General features: G+C 38.5%; 1 protein-coding gene across 7 annotated transcripts in view; it reads right to left on the minus strand.

Moving 5' to 3' along the window:
- Positions 1 to 275: 275 nt before the first annotated feature.
- LOC139745940 (uncharacterized) overlaps positions 276 to 12,925 on the minus strand; it is a 226,610-nt gene continuing 213,960 nt past the window's right edge. For all 7 annotated transcript variants that reach the window (XM_071656637.1, XM_071656638.1, XM_071656634.1 and 4 more), the window contains one exon: positions 276 to 6,232. The gene's annotated coding sequence lies outside the window, so the exon portion shown is untranslated. The remainder of the gene's footprint in view (positions 6,233 to 12,925) is intronic.

Below are 12,925 nucleotides of genomic sequence, written 5' to 3' on the forward strand. Positions count from 1 at the left end.
GGGAGGAGGTCATTTCATGTGTGGCGGGGTGGCGATGGGAATGGATGAAGGCAGCAAATATGGATATGTACATATGTATATATGTAAATGTCTAAGTATATGTATGTATATGGTGAAATGTATAGGCATGTATATGTATGTGTGTGTGGGCATTTATGTAAATACATGTGTATGTGGGTGGGTTGGGCCTTTCTTTTGTCTGTTTCCTTGTGCCACCTCGCTAACATGGGAGACAGCGACTAAGAAATAAATATATAAATAAAAATTTGAAGAGATAATCTGGAAAGATAAATATATTTTCTTTTCACGCAGGAATACATAAAACGGAAAGTTGCACAAAGGAAGGGTTCAATACTTAGTTCACCACTTTGGTGGACATAACCAGGACTTCAGAGTATAACCCTGCTATATCATTTTTTTCCCAGCACCTCAAAACTTGGAACTCTACCACTCATTTCACTCTTAACAACAAGACCTGACCTTTTTTTAACAAGTCAGCTTTTCCACTTCATCCAGAACCCTTGAGATATAAAACTCTTAGTGAACACCTTTTAAAAGGATACAGACACTCATTCTGAAAATAAACTCACTTTTTTCTAGTTCTGCAAAACCCCATACAGAGCCATAACCTAACCTATACCTGACATGGCTGCATCACATAACACAGAAACTAAACCTACTTAACATTTCAGAGTAAAATAAAGTACTCCAAAAAGATTATATCTCTTGCATAAGAAAATATTAAATATATTGACACCCTTTAGATAATTTAAAATCAGTTTCATCAAGCATAATGTGGCTTTGAAGTTAAATTAGTTTCATCAAGCATAATGTGGGTTTGAAGTTTATGTACCTATCTAAAATTGCTAGCACATGCTGAACATCAACCAATTACCTCTCCAAGTTTTTCCTGTCTGAATTTAATGTGAAGTGATGAAAAATTCTCATTTCAACAGTGATACAAGGAATACAGTACTTGATGAGGTAACATGATTTCCTTAATCAGTTACAACATAAATATGCATAACACTGATTACACACTCTTACATAATTTCACCAATTATGCTCATAGTTTGTTCTGTTCAATAAGATTTACAGTATACTGATTTAAAAATAAATTACTTGCAATATATGATCTTCAGTTTGAGAGGCAAGCAAAATAATTTGAACAAATACACACTTCGGTAATGACCTGAGGTTATAAAAGTAACAACAGATGATGGAAAAATCACAATATATATAAATTGCAATAAAAACATGGTCATAATAATACATCATAAATGAAGATAATTGAACATGAATAAATAATTCATTTCATCAGAGCCTACCTTTTACGTGTCAGGCCATATATATTGTCGTACAGAAAAATTTTGTAAAGGATTTCAAACAGCCTAAGCAATCATGAAAATAAAGAGGATTGATTTGTGCTCAACTAAATATGATGAATCTTTGCTAATACATACAATATCCAAAGAATCTTCAATTGGGTTTAAAAGATCTACAAGATCTAATGGTACTTAGCAGCATGAAAGTAAATAGGATTTTGTGACATTGTGATACTATACTTTCCAATAAAATAGAGAAGGAAAGTAAGAACTCAAGTCAATATATTCAAAGACATATGGATAAAATCATATTTGTGCTTCATGTTAACAATACAAATGCAGCAAAATAATTACTAAGCATCTTAAACCAAAATACAAAGTAAAAACTTTGTATGGAAAGAAGCTTAAAACAATAGGTGCTTATAGAAAAAAATTCCAGATGATAGGTTGACTTAGTTGGGGGCCATTGATGACGAGAAGTGACTATCCTCGTGCAAAAAATATACAATACCGGCCATCCCTAACCAGTTGTGTGAGTGAACTCATTCCCTCGGTTCAATGCAGAGTGCTGCTTAAGTACCAAGGTAGCCCTAAAGTTGAAATAACTGTGTCTTAATAACTGGTTACACCATAATATATGATTACCATTTTCAACAAGAGGAACATTGAGTTGACCACAAGAGCACTCCGGCTAAAACTGTATGCAGTGAAACAGGCTCCTCTAGCAAGTACAATGTCATTCATTGCACATCTACTGTGCTAATAACATCAAAAAGAAGAATCTTATTTCTGAAATTTCTATTTATGAATCTATAATTCCCAGTCTTATGAAATCTCATCAGATCAAAAGGCTCTGGTTTCATTACATTATGCAAGACAACTATGAAGTGGATATGTGCAAATAAGGCTGTTGTTTGTGTGTTCCTGAAGTCACTTCACTACAGCAGGAAAGGCAGTTTGGTATAAATACTAGTCATATCCTAATAATCATACATAATTCTTTCTTTTTCATATCAACAAAACTGCTTCTCCCACCTCAGCAAGGTGGTGTAAGGAACAGATGAACAAGGCTAATCAGCAGGCATCTGCTCTTGAGTGGTCATGTATACAGTGATGCACTGCAAGCACAGCCTTCCATTCACAATAAAGTCTCCAGACTATTCCTTGGAATACCTTAACAACTTCATATGACTCATTTCAACCCAATGACAGCATGTTACCCTGTGTAATATATTGATCCAAATCATGCTATCCCATGCATACCTCTCAACATCCTGAATATTTAGGTCTTGATACCCCAAAGTTTTTTCATTCCATCCTCTTCTCTCACCATCACACTTCCTCCCTCCATTTCTGACTCACTGATCTTCCTGCAGTTTTGGGGCTGACTCCATGCAAGAGCAGGGTATTGAGAGACATCTTTGCAGTGAGAATGTTCTTGGCAAGACTGCACCTTTTCATCCACTGATAGTGATACAGACCTGTCAAAGGTGACTTTTTCAATCACAGTGTAACCACATCCAGGTGGAGTCTGGTACCACCTCTCTGAAACAGATGAAAGAATGGCCCAACCCACCCACATACACATGTATATACATAAACGCCCACACACGCACATATACATACATATATATATATATATATATATATATATATATATATATATATATATATATATATTTTTTTTTTATTATACTTTGTCGCTGTCTCCCGCGTTTGCGAGGTAGCGCAATATATATAAATATATATATATATATATATATATATATATATATATATATATATCCCTGGGGATAAGGGACAAAAAATATTTCCCACATATTCCCTGCGTGTCATAAAAGGCAACTAAAAGGGGAGGGAGGTGGAGGCTGGAAATCCTCCCCTCCCATTTTTAATTTTCCAAAAAAAGGAGCAGAGAAGAGGGGCCAAATGAGGATATTACCTCTAAGGCTTTATTCTTAACGCTGCCTTGCTCATGTGGGAAATGGCAAACATGTATGGAATATATACATATATATATTTCTTCATACTTATTCACCATTTCCTGCTTTAGTGAGGCAGCATCAAGAACAGAGAACCGAGCCTTTGAGGGGAAATCCTCACTTAGCCCCCTTCTCTTTTCCTTCTTTTGGAAAAGTAAAAACACAACAGCTAGAGACTGAGTGTGTATGAATGTGGCCTTTTTTGTCTGTTTTCCTGGCACTACCTAGCTAAAGCAGGGGGCAGCGATGCTGTTTCCTGTGGGTTGGGGTGGCCCCAAGAATGGATGAAAGCTAGCAAGTATGAACATGTACATGTGTATTTGTGTATATGTATATGTGTACATACACGTATATATATGATGATATGTACATGTATGTACATCTGCATGTATGGGTATTATATGTGCGTGTGTGGGTATTATATGTGTATATGAGTGGATGGGCCATTCTTCATCTGTTTCCTGGCACTACCTTGCTGATGCAGGAAACAGCGATTAAGTATAATAGAATAGAACAAAATATATAAATATTTGTGGCAATTTCCTGACATACGAAAGCAGCATTAGGAACAGATAAGCAACAGCCCTGCTCATCACATCCACTCTCAAACTATCATGTTTGGAGTACTGAAAAAATCAAGCCCTACACAGCAGTCACCCCTTGTATACCAAAATACTCCAATTTATTTTATTCCATGAAAGCCTCTCACCCAAGTGAATGTTTGGGCTCTGATGATAAACCCACTTTCACTCCATACTTCTATCTCTTTTTCAGTCTTCTGTTCCCCTTGCTGCCTGTCCTTCCAACACATATATCCTCTTAGTGTATGTGTGTGTTATGATACACATATCCTCTTAGTCAGTGTAACTGTGTGTGTGTATGTATACTGAACTTATCATATATGCTTATTCAAATGTGATCTCAGAAGACTTCTTATTTGTAACATTTTGTAAAATGCTTCCAGAATCATGATATCACATTACAGCTTTTCATAGTTATCAAAATGATGTAAGGTTTATACCTTCATCTGGTAGGCACATTGAATATATGATGACCTGACACTCTTGAAGCATATTCTGTGTCACAATAGGAATGCCAATGCATCTTGCATAAAGGATGAGGAGCTTTTCTAAAATATATCAAAAACTGTGCAAAAGTGAGTCTTCCATTCCTTGCCAAAGTTATTTTTGTACAAAAAAATAAATACAAACATCCAAAAATAAGATCTGTACATAACTGATTCTCAGCCTATCTACATCCAATAAACCATCTCTCCATATTCAGAATTACAATCAATCTTTCACACCATCACTGGTGAGTTTCTTTGGTAATAAACACATCATAGAAAATTAAATATATAGTGAAGATCACTACCCTTACGCCAAGGTATCCCCTTCTTAAAACTACGATAAAAACATGTGGCACTCCTAGTTCTGACACAGAGCTCCTAAAGATCTTGCTATACATTGTTTCATTTGCTGCTTGAACATGAACAAACAGGTTTGTAATGTGAAAAAACTGTATAGCAATATGTAGTACAAAATAGGACAAAGTTTAGTTTTGCGTATGAATTCTGAACACAGTGCATTACAGAATACCTCAACACATGGAAGACAATAACAATATTGCAGTATTACTGATAACTAAATATTACAACAAAAACCTGTGTCTCCTTCCTTAAACAAATGCCTTGATCATGCCATACCCAAATAATGTACCTGAGTCTGCTGTCTACATTATAATTATATATGATTTTTTAAATAGAAAGCAGGGCAGACATGAAGACATTCTATCATTCAAAGTACCATAATTATATTCAGTACTATATTATGAATAGTGATCCTTAAGATTGGTTTCTGCTGAGCAAAATTATGAAGTTTTAAGACTGATATCACAAAAGCTACAAACAATCAGGATTCATCTTTTTCTGGATCTAGGCTGATCAAGGTAACAAGTTTTACAGGATGAGAATCATGCAGTCACTGCTTCAGCATATCTCTCAAGGCCTTCCACAAATCAGGGGTTTGTTTTGTCATTATTATTTAAAGCTGTAGTTTGCTAAACAAACCATCATAAAATTTATAACATACTTGCCAACATTTCTTTGACAAGTGTGACTGTAGCATATAATACAAGCAGTAATTTTGATCATATGGTACTTCTGCTACATTTGTCAAGTTTTATCACATAACCAGTGAATCAACAATTACAAGTATATACAGTTATTATTATATACATGTTTCTAAAGGAACATAGAAATGACTAACAAAAACACTTTATACATTATAATCTACATGTACCCATGAATCACACCAAATCTAATATCTTTTCTCAGATTCTTATACTCATCAGATTTAACTGTACCCAGCACTCTGAAAATCCGGTGACTTAGACTTTATTGCTATCTCTTAGTTGTGTTTTCATAAACATGCTGATGAGATTCATTACTATATGCCAAGTTTATATGGTCAGTGGCACTGTGGTTTACAACCAATTCCTCTTTGTTAGAAAAAAACTACTGAAAAGACTAATAATTTAGTGCCCCACATGCACACTTATACACACACACACACACACATATATATATATATATATATATATATATATATATATATATATATATATATATATATAGACTGTTTCACTGCTTTATTACCAATCATCCTGACACCTTAGGCAAATCTGCTTAAAATGTCATTGAAACAAATTTATCATAACTGACTTTTCATCTCAACTTCATTCTACATCAGGCTTTTTATAGTATATCAGCTGATTATTACATTTAAGATTTTTTGTAAGTGGCCTTTTCTTTTCGGCCTTGCACCATCCACAGGTCTGATACTGTAAGTGATAAACAGTAGAACTGTAGCACCACTGCTTCTTTGGCTTGTGTCTTCAAATATGAAATTCTCCATCCACTTCTTCCTAAAAACACAAAACAAATAAGCATGATGAATCGCTCTTATCTACAAACAAGAGGCTTATTAAAGCACTGTGCTAGTTCCTTCTGACAAATGTTGACATACCACAAAACTAAATGAACTGAAGAGATTTTGGGGAAAATATCTAAGAATCACCTGTACATAGCTGAGACACAGAAATGACCAAAAGATGCAAATCATCTTATAATAAATTCCTGCACAATTTTTTTAAGAAATGGAATGACTGCCAAAAGGAGTTCATGGGAAATAAAGAGGGTTAATGCTTGAACTACATAAGTATAAATCTTTTGAGTATACCTGGTAAGGTGTGTGAGAGAGTGGTGAATGAGACAGTGATAGCATACAAAGAACATCTGATGTGAGAAACAATGTGACTTAAGGAAAAGTTGAGGGTGTGTGGACCATATGTTTGATTTGAAGAATTTATGCTTAAAGATGGAACTGCATGTGACATTTTTATATACATACTCATATATATTGCAATAGGTCACAGAGGTGCCTGTGATTCAGTATATGCAGGACTTCCTTCATTTTTTTTTTTTTTTTTATACTTTGTCGCTGTCTCCCGCGTTTGCGAGGTAGCGCAAGGAAACAGACGAAAGAAATGGCCCAACCCTCCCCATACACATGTACATACACACGTCCACACACGCAAATATACATACCTACACAGCTTTCCATGGTTTACCCCGGACGCTTCACATGCCTTGATTCAATCCACTGACAGCACGTCAACCCCTGTATACCACATCGCTCCAATTCACTCTATTCCTTGCCCTCCTTTCACCCTCCTGCATGTTCAGGCCCCGATCACACAAAATCCTTTTCACTCCATCTTTCCACCTCCAATTTGGTCTCCCTCTTCTCCTCGTTCCCTCCACCTCCGACACATATATCCTCTTGGTCAATCTTTCCTCACTCATTCTCTCCATGTGCCCAAACCATTTCAAAACACCCTCTTCTGCTCTCTCAACCACGCTCTTTTTATTTCCACACATCTCTCTTACCCTTACGTTACTTACTCGATCAAACCACCTCACACCACACATTGTCCTCAAACATCTCATTTCCAGCACATCCATCCTCCTGCGCACAACTCTATCCATAGCCCACGCCTCGCAACCATACAACATTGTTGGAACTACTATTCCTTCAAACATACCCATTTTTGCTTTCCGGGATAATGTTCTCGACTTCCACACATTTTTCAAGGCTCCCAAAATTTTCGCCCCCTCCCCCACCCTATGATCCACTTCCGCTTCCATGGTTCCATCCGCTGACAGATCCACTCCCAGATATCTAAAACACTTCACTTCCTCCAGTTTTTCTCCATTCAAACTCACCTCCCAATTGACTTGACCCTCAACCCTACTGTACCTAATAACCTTGCTCTTATTCACATTTACTCTTAACTTTCTTCTTCCACACACTTTACCAAACTCCGTCACCAACTTCTGCAGTTTCTCACATGAATCCGCCACCAGCGCTGTATCATCAGCGAACAACAACTGACTCACTTCCCAAGCTCTCTCATCCCCAACAGACTTCATACTTGCCCCTCTTTCCAAGACTCTTGCATTTACCTCCCTAATAACCCCATCCATAAACAAATTAAACAACCATGGAGACATCACACACCCCTGCCGCAAACCTACATTCACTGAGAACCAATCACTTTCCTCTCTTCCTATACGTACACATGCCTTACATCCTCGATAAAAACTTTTCACTGCTTCTAACAACTTGCCTCCCACACCATATATTCTTAATACCTTCCACAGAGCATCTCTATCAACTCTATCATATGCCTTCTCCAGATCCATAAATGCTACATACAAATTCATATATATATAAATATATATATATATATATATATATATATATATATATATATATATATATATATATATATATATATATATATATATATATATCAGTGAAGTATATCAGAAAAACATTATCAAACAATCTCACTCCTTATACAAGATGATGAATGATCTACGGTTACATGCCTTCATCATCTACAATTACAAGAATATATTCAAGGACAATATACTATAAATCACTGACAAACCATCCTAGTCATGGAATTCACGAACTAGACAGAGTTTATAAATGCAAATTGTGAAGAGAAAGTTTACTTTATCCTGGTAGTTAAACTAAATTTGATAGCTGTCCAGTTGTGATCACCATAACACTAACACTCTGACTTCATCCCATACCTTGACGAACATTATGATGTGAGCCCTGGCCGTTTCTATTACTAAGATGGATACAGACTTAGCTGACCCTTCTTGCCTTGGAGAATGTTGCACAATAAAAAAGGAAATAGCATAGAGGATGATGATTTTTAGAATAAGTTTGCTCCTTTCAAACTGATAGTTTGTGTTCAGAAAAACTGTGACTAAAATATCAGCTGATGATAGACTTGCATAGCAGAGCCTGAGCAAACTGTAATATAAGGATACACTGCAGTGCAGTGCATGGGTTGCAATTAAGTAAAAAAAAAAAAAAATCTGGGCATTGCCAACCCACTGTAAATACAGACACAAAAAGGACATAGGGCATGTACCAAAAAATTCTGTTTGCTTCTGGAGGTATCACCTGACAAAATCAGTTTACTTGTACCACTTTTTTCAAAAAATATGAAAAATACATTTAGAGTGATATTTGCTCTAGCAACTCCTTTTGCCACTGAAAGTACTAATCACAATGATCAGAGAATGATTTTATTTAACACCGTGCTTATTTGTTTGTTTTTTATTTGCTTCACATACACTTGTTGTAGAGTGAACTGTAAAACATTTCACCTCTATTCACTTTATTTATATATTTATTATACTTTGTTGCTGTCTCCTGCAACATCCATATACATACACGTCCACACACGTCCTCGCTGGTGCGGGGGACGGCGACGGGGCAAAGTGAATAAATAGATAAATATATATAGGGGAGAAAGAATACTTCCCACGTATTCCCTGCATGTCGTAGAAGGCGACTAAAAGGGAAGGGAGCGGGGGGCTGGAAATCCTCCCCTCTCATTTTTTTTTTAAATTTTCCAAAAGAAGGAACAGAGAAGGGGGCCATATGAGGATATTCCCTCAAAGACCCAGTCCTCTGTTCTTAACGCTACCTCGCTAATGCGGGAAATGGCGAATAGTATGAAAAAAAAAAAATATATATATATATATATATATATATATGTATATATATATATATATATTCCTCGCGTGTCGTAGAAGGCGACTAGAGGGGACGGGAGCGGGGGGCCAGAAATCCTCCCCTCCTTGTATTTTTTAACTTTCTAAAATGGGAAACAGAAGAAGGAGTCACGCGGGGAGTGCTCATCCTCCTCGAAGGCTCAGACTGGGGTGTCTAAATGTGTGTGGATGTAACCAAGATGTGAAAAAAGGAGAGATAGGTAGTATGTTTGAGGAAAGGAGCCTGGATGTTTTGGATCTGAGTGAAACGAAGTTTTCAGAAAAGAAGAGTGAATGTTGGGGTGAAGAGGGTGGTGAGAGTAAGTGAGCTTGGGAAGGAGACTTGTGTGAGGAAGTACCAGGAGAGACTGAGTACAGAATGGAAAAAGGTGAGAACAATGGAAGTAAGGGGAGTGGGGGAGGAATGGCATGTATTTAGGGAATCAGTGATGGATTGCGCAAAAGATGCTTGTGGCATGAGAAGAGTGGGAGGTGGGTTGATTAGAAAGGGTAGTGAATGGTGGGATGAAGAAGTAAGATTATTAGTGAAAGAGAAGAGAGAGGCATTTGGACGATTTTGGCAGGGAAAAAATGCAATTGAGAGGGAGATGTATAAAAGAAAGAGACAGGAGGTCAAGAGAAAGGTGCAAGAGGTGAAAAAGAGGGCAAATGAGAGTTGGGGTGTGAGAGTATCATTAAATTTTAGGGAGAATAAAAAGATGTTCTGGAAGGAGGTAAATAAAGTGCGTAAGACAAGGGAGCAAATGGGAACTTCAGTGAAGGGCGCAAATGGGGAGGTGATAACAAGTAGTGGTGATGTGAGAAGGAGATGGAGTGAGTATTTTGAAGGTTTGTTGAATGTGTTTGGTGATAGAGTGGCAGATATAGGGTGTTTTGGTCGAGGTGGTGTGCAAAGTGAGAGGGTTAGGGAAAATGATTCAGTAAACAGAGAAGAGGTAGTAAAAGCTTTGCGGAAGATGAAACCCGGCAAGGTAGCAGGTTTGGATGGTATTGCAGTGGAATTTATCAAAAAAGGGGGTGACTGTATTGTTGACTGGTTGGTAAGGTTATTTAATGTTTGTATGACTCATGGTGAGGTGCCTGAGGATTGGCGGAATGTGTGCATAGTGCCATTGCACAAAGGCAAAGGGGATAAGAGTGAGTGCTCAAATTACAAAGGTATAAGTTTGTTGAGTATTCCTGGTAAATTATATGGGAGGGTATTGATTGAGAGGGTGAAGGCATGTACAGAGCATCAGATTGGGGAAGAGCAGTGTGGTTTCAGAAGTGGTAGAGGATGTGTGGATCAGGTGTTTGCTTTGAAGAATGTATGTGAGAAATACTTAGAAAAGCAAATGGATTTGTATGTAGCATTTATGGATCTGGAGAAGGCATATGATAGAGTTGATAGAGATGCTCTGTGGAAGGTATTAAGAATATATGGTGAGGGAGGCAAGTTGTTAGAAGCAGTGAAAAGTTTTTATCAAGGATGTAAGGCATGTGTACGTGTAGGAAGAGAGGAAAGTGATTGGTTCTCAGTGAATGCAGGTTTGTGGCAGGGGTGTGTGATGTCTCCATGGTTGTTTAATTTGTTTATGGGTGGGGTTGTTAGGGAGGTGAATGCAAGAGTTTTGGAAAGAGGGGCAAGTATGAAGTCTGTTGGGGATGAGAGAGCTTGGGAAGTGAGTCAGTTGTTGTTTGCTGATGATACAGCGCTGGTGGCTGATTCATGTGAGAAACTGCAGAAGCTGGTGACTGAGTTTGGTAAAGTGTGTGAAAGAAGAAAGTTAAGAGTAAATGTGAATAAGAGTAAGGTTATTAGGTACAGTAGGGTTGAGGGTCAAGTCAATTGGGAGGTAAGTTTGAATGGAGAAAAACTGGAGGAAGTGAAGTGTTTTAGATATCTGGGAGTGGATCTGGCAGCGGATGGAACCATGGAAGCGGAAGTGAATCATAGGGTGGGGGAGGGGGCGAAAATCCTGGGAGCCTTGAAGAATGTGCGGAAGTCGAGAACATTACCTTGGAAAGCAAAAATGGGTACGTTTGAAGGAATAGTGGTTCCAACAATGTTTTATGGTTGCGAGGTGTGGGCTATGGATGGAGTTGTGCACAGGAGGGTGGATGTGCTGGAAATGAGATGTTTGAGGACAATGTGTGGTGTGAGGTGGTTTGATCGAGTAAGTAATGCAAGGGTAAGAAAGATGTGTGGAAATAAAAAGAGGATGGTTGAGAGAGCAGAAGAGGGTGTTTTGAAATGGTTTGGGCACATAGAGAAAATGAGTGAGGAAAGATTGACCAAGAGGTTATATGTGTCGCAGGTGGAGGGAACAAGGAGAAGTGGGAGACCAAATTGGAGGTGGAAAGATGGGGTGAAAAAGATTTTGTGTGATCGGGGCCTGAACATGCAGGAGGGTGAAAGGCGGGCAAGGAATAGGGTGAATTGGATCGATGTGGTATACCGGGGTTGACGTGCTGTCAGTGGTTTACCCCAGACGCTTCACATGCCCTGATTCAATCCACTGACAGCACGTCAACCCCGGTATACCACATCTATCCAATTCACTCTATTCCTTGCCCTCCTTTCACCCTCCTGCATGTTCAGGCCCCGATCACTCAAAATCTTTTTCACTCCATCTTTCCACCTCCAATTTGGTCTCCCACTTCTCCTCGTTCCCTCCACCTGCGACATATATATCCTCTTGGTCAATCTTTCCTCACTCATTCTCTCCATGTGCCCAAACCATTTCAAAACACCCTCTTCTGCTCTCTCAACCATGCTCTTTTTATTTCCACACATCTCTCTTACCCTTACATTACTTACTCGATCAAACCACCTCACACCACACATTGTCCTCAAACATCTCATTTCCAGCACATCCACCCTCCTGTGCACAACTCCATCCATAGCCCACACCTCGCGACCATACAGCATTGTTGGAACCACTATTCCTTCAAACATACCCATTTTTGCTTTCCGAGATAATGTTCTCGACTTCCACACATTCTTCAAGGCTCCCAGGATTTTCGCCCCCTCCCCCACCCTATGATTCACTTCTGCTTCCATGGTTCCATCTGCTGCCAGATCCACTCCCAGATATCTAAAACACTTTACTTCCTCCAGTTTTTCTCCATTCAAACTTACCTCCCAATTGACTTGACCCTCACCCCTACTGTACCTAATAACCTTGCTCTTATTCACATCTGCTCTCAACTTTCTTCTTTCACACGCTTTACCAAACTCAGTCACCAGCTTCTGCAGTTTCTCACTCGAATCAGCCACCAGAGCTGTGTCATTGCCAAAAAACAACTGACTCACTTCCCAGGCCCTCTCATCCACAACAGACCATATACTTGCCCCTCTCTCCAAAATTCTAGCATATACTGCCCTAACCACCCCACCCATAAACAAATAAAACAACCATGGGGACATCACACACCCCTGTGGGGTGGGGTGGCAACAGGAATGGATGAAGGCA

This window comes from Panulirus ornatus, chromosome 63, assembly GCF_036320965.1.
Source record: "Panulirus ornatus isolate Po-2019 chromosome 63, ASM3632096v1, whole genome shotgun sequence".
NCBI classification, from domain to species: domain Eukaryota; kingdom Metazoa; phylum Arthropoda; class Malacostraca; order Decapoda; family Palinuridae; genus Panulirus; species Panulirus ornatus.